This window comes from Callithrix jacchus, chromosome 11, assembly GCF_049354715.1.
Source record: "Callithrix jacchus isolate 240 chromosome 11, calJac240_pri, whole genome shotgun sequence".
NCBI lineage: Eukaryota > Metazoa > Chordata > Mammalia > Primates > Cebidae > Callithrix > Callithrix jacchus.
This window is the reverse complement of record NC_133512.1, coordinates 104,978,494-104,985,906: the sequence shown is the minus strand read 5'-3', so window position 1 is coordinate 104,985,906 and position 7,413 is coordinate 104,978,494.

Sequence of the window (7,413 nt, the reverse complement as noted above, 5' to 3'; positions counted from 1 at the left end):
AATGGTGCAAATTTGATGTTTAATAACATAAACTCTTTCACAATTATATTCTGTGTTATGGTAGGCCTGGTGTTACACATTCATGCAAACTTTTCTTTATGTGTAGAACAACTTGTTCCCTTGAAAAAAGAATGGTTGTTCTTATTTGAAATTATAATAGATAAATAAACATGACAGTTAAATTTACTTAGAGCTTACTGTATACGTCAGGGATATTCTAAGTACTCTGCCTATATCAATTTAGTAATTCTCACTACAACCATATGAGACACCTATTATAATTCCCACTTCACATGGAAAAACTAAGTCACAAAAAAAGTATAGGGGATTTGCCCAAAATCGCACAGCAAGTACATGGTAGAATCAGCATTACAAGCTGGAAAATCTGTCCTCAGAATCTGTGATCTTAACTACTAACCCACACTTCCCCAGTCAATTTTCTGGATACTAAGATAACATAGAATTCTTGGCCAAGGATAGTATAACTGAAATATAGATAGCTTCCTATGTATCAGACACTGTGGAATGAGTCTACCTGCATCAACTTATCTAGTCCTCACAAACAGCACTATAAATGTTGCACCGTAATTCTCATTATTTGAAAAATGTAGCGGAGGAGGCCTAGAGAAGTTAAGTGTTTTTTTTTTTTTTTTTTAAGTTTCATAGCTGTTAAGTGGCCAATTCAGGGTTCAAACTCAAGCAGCCCCACTTGAGGGTCTATGCTTTCAATAGTGGTGCCATAAATACAATAAGGGAGAACATGCCGAGCTCTGCCAAACTGAGGGCTAACTCCAAGGAGTATTCACAATTTTAGAAAATACAAGAAATGAGTTCCTGGAGCAGAAATTGTCAGAAGTAAGAGGGCATGACAGAAGTATACAGCTGAGTGCCTCTCAGTGAGAAGTAACTCATAGCTCAATGTAGCCATGCTCTACACCTATATAATAAATCGAAATGGCCTAGCGGGTCTATTTCTGCTAATGTAAATTATCACTCCTGAAGTAGTTTCTGCTCCTTTTACATTTGAAATATTGCTGCTCTCAAGATAACTTGTTCAAAGGCAGCATTTCTCAACCTTAGCACCACAGACATGCTGCGCCCGATAATTCTTGGTTGTGGATACCCGTCCCATTCATTGCGGGATGTTTATCAGCATCTCTGGTCTCTGGATGAAAATAGCTAGACCTATGTCCTCTAGTCATGACAACCAAGAATGTCTCCAGTCATTGCCATATGTCTCCTGGGAGGCAAAAATGATCCCCAGCTAAGAGCCACAGCTCTAAGGGGAAAATCGGGAAATAGGACTTTCCTTCTAATCCCATCTCCTTAAAAAAGTGTATTAAGGTGTTGGACAATATAGATACTCAATGGCACCCCAGACATGAAGCTGCCATTAATTGATCCCTAAAAATTAGGAAATAATAAGGCATAAGAGAAGGGGCAGTTTTGCTTTAAAATAAAAAGTTCAAAATTGCTTACTTTTTAAGGTTTTCACTGGAAATTAAAGTTACTAAAAGTACCTAATGAATTCTCACTAATACATGTAATTCTATCTATATGCAGAGTATACAAAAGGAAAATAAAGAGTTTTTTGATGAAAAAAGTCTAAGAAAGACATAAAATGTTTCCTTTTATTAAAAAAGAATAATTTTGTTTGTGTAAGAGGTTATTTAATGAATGCTTTCAAAATGTGGATTGAAAAATAAAATAAGGCAGGAAGAAACTAGTGTGTAGGAAAGATGCACAGTAAAAGAAAGTTTAAAAACCTGTATTTTTATAAGAAAAAATTTTTAAAGAGTTTTTTTTTTCTGGTGTGAGAAAAGCTTATTCAATCAAAATGATAAGTAAAAAAAGTAAAGTTTGTCCTAGATAGAATGATTGGTTGTTTTCATATGAAAAAGAGAGTATAGGGCAAAAATTACAGTTTTGAGAAAGTGATAAAAGGTTTGAGAAAGTCATAGAAGTTCTGAAAAGACTCATAAAAGATTTGTGAAAAAATAAATATTATAAAAACAATTTTGTGTGTGATCAAGTCAGATACAATTTGAAGAATGTTGCTTTATAGTTCTAAATTGAATTTCATATCAAAAGTACACTGATGCAAATCTATAATTTAGTCTCCTGTTTTAAAACAAGATGTTCTTGGAGTTGATTGCTTTTAGTAAAAAAAATTTGAGACTTTTTTTTTCTTTGTAAGACAGAGTGAGACCTGCCTAGGCTGGAATGTAGTGGCAGGATCACAGCTCACTGCAGCATGGACTTCCCAGGCTCAGTTGATTCTCCCACCTCAGCCTCCCAAGTAGCTGGGACTGCAGACATGCGCCACCACAATCTGTGGATTTTTGTATTTTTGTAGAGATGGAGTTTTGCCCAGGCTGGTCAAACTCCTGAGCTCAGGCAAGCATTCCACCCACTTGGCCTCCCGAAGTGCTGGGATTACAGGCATGAGCCCTTGTGCCTGGCCCAGGAAACAAAGATTCTGTATCTTACAAAAAATAATTTTCTGTATTTCCTGTTGTCTTTGTTAGGTTTTCAATTACTTAAAACAATTGAGCCTTAAATGAGTTAAGGGTGTTTGGTATTTTTTTCATCTTTGCAACTTTATCTAATTTTCTTTATAATCTTTTAATTGCCACTTTAGGTAAATGGATAAGTATTCACTGTTTCACAGTGATTTGAAAACTTATTTTGATCAAATATTCTAAATCAACACTTACAACTAAATTCACTAAAATCAAATTCAAAATTAAGTCTTTAGAATGAAATTTGTTATAATACTAGTTATCCATTATGATCTCATGATCCAGTAAAAGAAATTCCTCACCACAACATTTTCCCAAAACCACATCTTTATGAGACTGAAAACATCATCATCTCCGAAAGCACCCTAAAACACTGAAAGAAAAATTCACCATGCTTGGTAATACAATCTTATCCTTGCACTAAGAAGATACTGTGTGTATGAGTGTGAGTTTGTGTGTGTATGTGTGTGTGTGTGCATTTTCTCATGGAGACTCATCCACATGAAACAGCTTCTCTTTGGATTGCATTACTAAGAGGCACTGGGTTACTAGTGGAGCTCATAGGCACTTCTGGGGAGTGACTAGAAATGTCAGACCACTCAATATGCCTAAGATGTAGCTGATGGGGTTGTTTATTTCAAGACTTTCTATGATTTCAGAATTAAATATAAAAAAGCCTAGAGACCCAATTATAAAATGCACTATCTACAATTCAGTAAATAATCTAAGTACAAAATATGAAGAGATATGTGTCTGTCGAATCAAAAGGTGATGTGGAATATCAATCATGTTTCCAGGCTGGGAATCATGTTTCCTGTGGGGAAAAGAAGGGGCTTGATCTTTTCAAACTGTTTTACTTTATTCCCTGTGTTATTCAGGGTTCTCTCTTTCATCTTATCACATGAATTGCAATTATGCAACAATTATTTATTAGCAATCAGTGTTAGTTAATGCATCCTTTTGTCTCCACTGGCTAAGGGTGGATTTGAGGATCACCCTAACTGGCCTGTTTGGCAAAGCACTGGGGGTGTGTATGTGAGAGGGTAGGGTGTGTACGAGTGGGGATGTGGGAATCCCTGTTCCTGATTTGGACAATCTTGAGCACATCAGGTCAGAAAGTGAATCTTTGAGACTGTGGACGGTTGGCCACATGGAGGTGCTGTGGCTCCACAATGCTTCAGGGAACCCTAGAGAGGGGTGGGAGGTGACCCATCGAGGAGGGCTGAAAGGAAGCCTGGTTGTCTGCTGGCATCAGCGGGGCGATTTGAATTCAGAGTGGATCCTGAGTTAAACACAGACTCCTCACTGCCAGAGCAGAGTAGGGGTGCCAAAGGCACCAAAGCACGTTTACACATCCTTCAATCTTCTCCCATTTGGTGAATACAAAATCTTCTAAACGGAAATAGAGCACTCCCTGTGACCCTAGAGACACGAGCTAGGTGTAGTTCTGGGTGAACATTTCATCCACATTCCTAATGAGCTTCCTCTTTTCTTTATGGGAGGTACAGTCACTCAGGGGACTTAGATGATGCAGTGTTCATGGCTTCACCTGAAGCAAAGGGAAAAATCATACCCATGAGAACACACAGCAGCCTGAGCTTGAATGGTGAGGGTCCCATCAGGCGCAATGAGTTGCTACAGCATAAAACAAGTCTTCAAATGGTAATCACTTTGAACCCACAACTTTGAAACCTTTCTGGATGTCAGTTGACTCTTTTAACCAAGGGTATCTCTGTAGGCTGAAATATAAATATCCAGAGGTTAAATAAAGAGGAAAATAATTCAACTTGGAGTTAGTTAAATTTTGTGAAGAGAAGTCATAAAAGTCACCAGGACTGCTATGACAATGTCCTTTAGACTACAGAAACATTCATAAATGTTAAAACAGCATTCAAATGAAGAATTTAGAATAATGGGAGTAAAATATGCATAGAAGAACAAATTTCTCTGCTAAAATCTGGGAAGGAGAGTACAAACTTTAAGATTTCTTTCAAAAAATATCTATACTTTTTTCCCAATCTAAGCTTCTCAACTCTCTCTATTATAAATGATTTGTTCCATGAGGAAGAGAAGGGGCGTGGCGAGTTAGCTCTGCGGTTCACCCACTTAACAGGGCCAGTGACATCATCCAGTCACTGAGAGCCCAACTTCAATTCACCCACAGCAGGTCTGGAAGACACAAGATCCTACCTGGTGCTGAAATGGGCACCAGGCTCTTCTATGTGGCCCTTTGTCTGCTGTGGGCAGGTGAGGGCTGGTCACAGGAGGGCCTCCTTCCCTGGAATTCCCAAGGCCTCCATGCAAGCTTTTCTGTTGGGATGACATCAGTGTCTGTTGTTCTCTATTATAGGACACGGGGATGCTGAAATCACTCAGAACCCAAGACACAAGATCACAGAGACAGGAAGGCAGGTGACCTTGAAGTGTCACCAGACTTGGAACCACAACTATATGTACTGGTATCGACAAGACCTGGGGCATGGGCTGAGGCTGATCCATTACTCAGTTGCTGCTGATGACACAGAGAAAGGAGAAGTCTTTGATGGCTATGTTGTCTCAAGATCAAACCTAGAGGATTTCTCCCTCACTCTGGAGTCGGCTACCCACTCCCAGACATCTGTGTACTTCTGCGCCAGCAGTGACTCCACAGTGCTGCACAGCTGCCTCCTCTCTGCTCATAAAGGGCAGTTAGAGAAACTGAGGTTGCCTATGCTCCCAAGTCTGGGCCCCAACCCAGGAATTCTCGGCCCCCATAGGAGTCACAGAGCCCTGGCCAGCCTGGGGGTCTTGGACAGGGGCCATATGACCCTTTAGTGCTGCGGCTCTATTCCTACCCCTGTCTCAGACCATCTGGAGTTTGCCCCAATACCCGGACCTTGCCGGCTGTCTCTTCTGCAGCTCCCTTTTCCTCCTTGCAGAATGGAAAAGATATTTTGTTGATAGTCCTAATTCCCTTCATAATTCCAAAGCCAACATATTCTTCTCTCCCTTATGGAATCAGTGACTTCTTCATAGAAACCTTACTCTATCCTCTAATACCCTTCAACTCACAGACATAAACCTTCCCCCATGTGGTCTCTGCTCCTGGCTGCCTTTCTTCTAAGGGCAATTGCCCTATACGGTCCTCTATCATTTGCCCTTCCCCTGCCTCTCCATCAACATTTTGCATCAAGTCTCCCCTGGCTCTCAACTCCAGCCACACTCCCCTACGTTCAGTTATATCTTCAAAGGTGTAGTGTTGTTTTCCATCCTGGGGCCTGTTTATGAATAATAGATTATTTCCACTTCACTGAGCATACGTACTTCTGACCTATTCCCAGCCTATACTTAATTCCTTACATAAAAGTCTATTTCAGGTACATTTACCCTTAACTGTAAAAAGCAAAACAAATTTTACTAGAAAAAAATTAAAGAGTATATTTTTAGCACTCAACTGAGGAATTCGTTGTTTAGATGACACACAAGAAAACCACAAGCCATAAAAGTATTTGTAACTCGGCCGGGCGCGGTGGCTCACGCCTGTAATCCCAGCACTTTGGGAGGCCGAGGTAGGCGGATCACGAGGCCAAGAGATCGAGACCATCCTGGCCAACATGGTGAAACCCGACTCTACTAAAAGTACAAAAAATTAGCTGGGTGTGGTGGTGCGTGCCTGTAGTCCCAGCCACTCAGGAGGCTGAGGCAGGAGAATTGCTTAAAACTGGAAAACAGAAGTTGCAGTGAGCCAGGATCATGCCACTGCACTCCAGTCGGGTGATAGAGCAAGATTCTGTCTCAAAAAAAAAAAAAAAAAAAAAAAAAAATTGTAACTCCAGTTGCATTAATCTATACTTTGAACACCAAAACAAACCATAAGAAATGAAATGTTAAACCACAGCATGGGAAAAAAAACGAGGAAGGCATGCAGATAATGAAAAATCAGTGTGACAGAGAAGAGTCGGGCTCACCAAATACCCAATGGCTCCTCTCTGCTTCCTGGCTCACTTGCACCTGGAGGATTGGGAGCACGCCTCCACATTCTGAATAGTGGGATGCGAATAAAAAGGATGCCAGCCCAGTTTCAAGCCTGGCCCTTAAAAATATCCTGTGGCTCCGTGCTGAGGATCCCTAAATGTACTCCCCTGTTTAGAGATTTGGTGTATGGCATAGAGGTATACTCACAGCTAAGATTTTTCAACATGTCATAGTAAGTTGTCAGCAGCAGCTCATACAGAGAAAACACGCAGTGGGATCTGGAGGATCTGGAAGAGTTCACACTCAGGCCTCGTTATGTTCTCTTCCTCCCAGGAGGGGTCACACAGGGCTCTCTCTTCACTGAGTAGCAAAATGCATTAACACATGAGCAGTGATTCTGACAAGTGAGTCCATTAGAGACTCAGCACTCACGAGGCTTTAGAGGAGGCTGGTCACATAAGCAGATACTGCCTAGCATTAACCTAAAATCCAGACCCCAGAAGGAAATCTGGTGTTCAGTAGAATACTGTTTGCAACACATATATCCCCGTCCACCTCTCTGGACATCATCTCCTTGTGCTGTTATTTTATGCTGACTCTAAGGAGTGCCATCCCCTAACTCCTTTTATTTCTTATTACTCAGTTAATGAATAAAAGTGTGTTTGTGCCTGATGTTGCCCCATTAGAAAAAAAAAGTCAGATAATGACCACTACAGTTCAAATGTAATTTACGCTAGAGGTGTAGCTATAAGGTTATTTTTAGATTTCAGCAAGTCTGTTTGATTTTGTAATTCTTACAATATATACTGATATTTTCAGGAATAGGAGAATTCCTCACCCATCTTAGATGAAAAATCAGAACTTACTTGTATTACATTTTATTACATTTATTATCCCAAAACTACAGGCAGAGCCATGATGAAGGCTTGGTACGCAA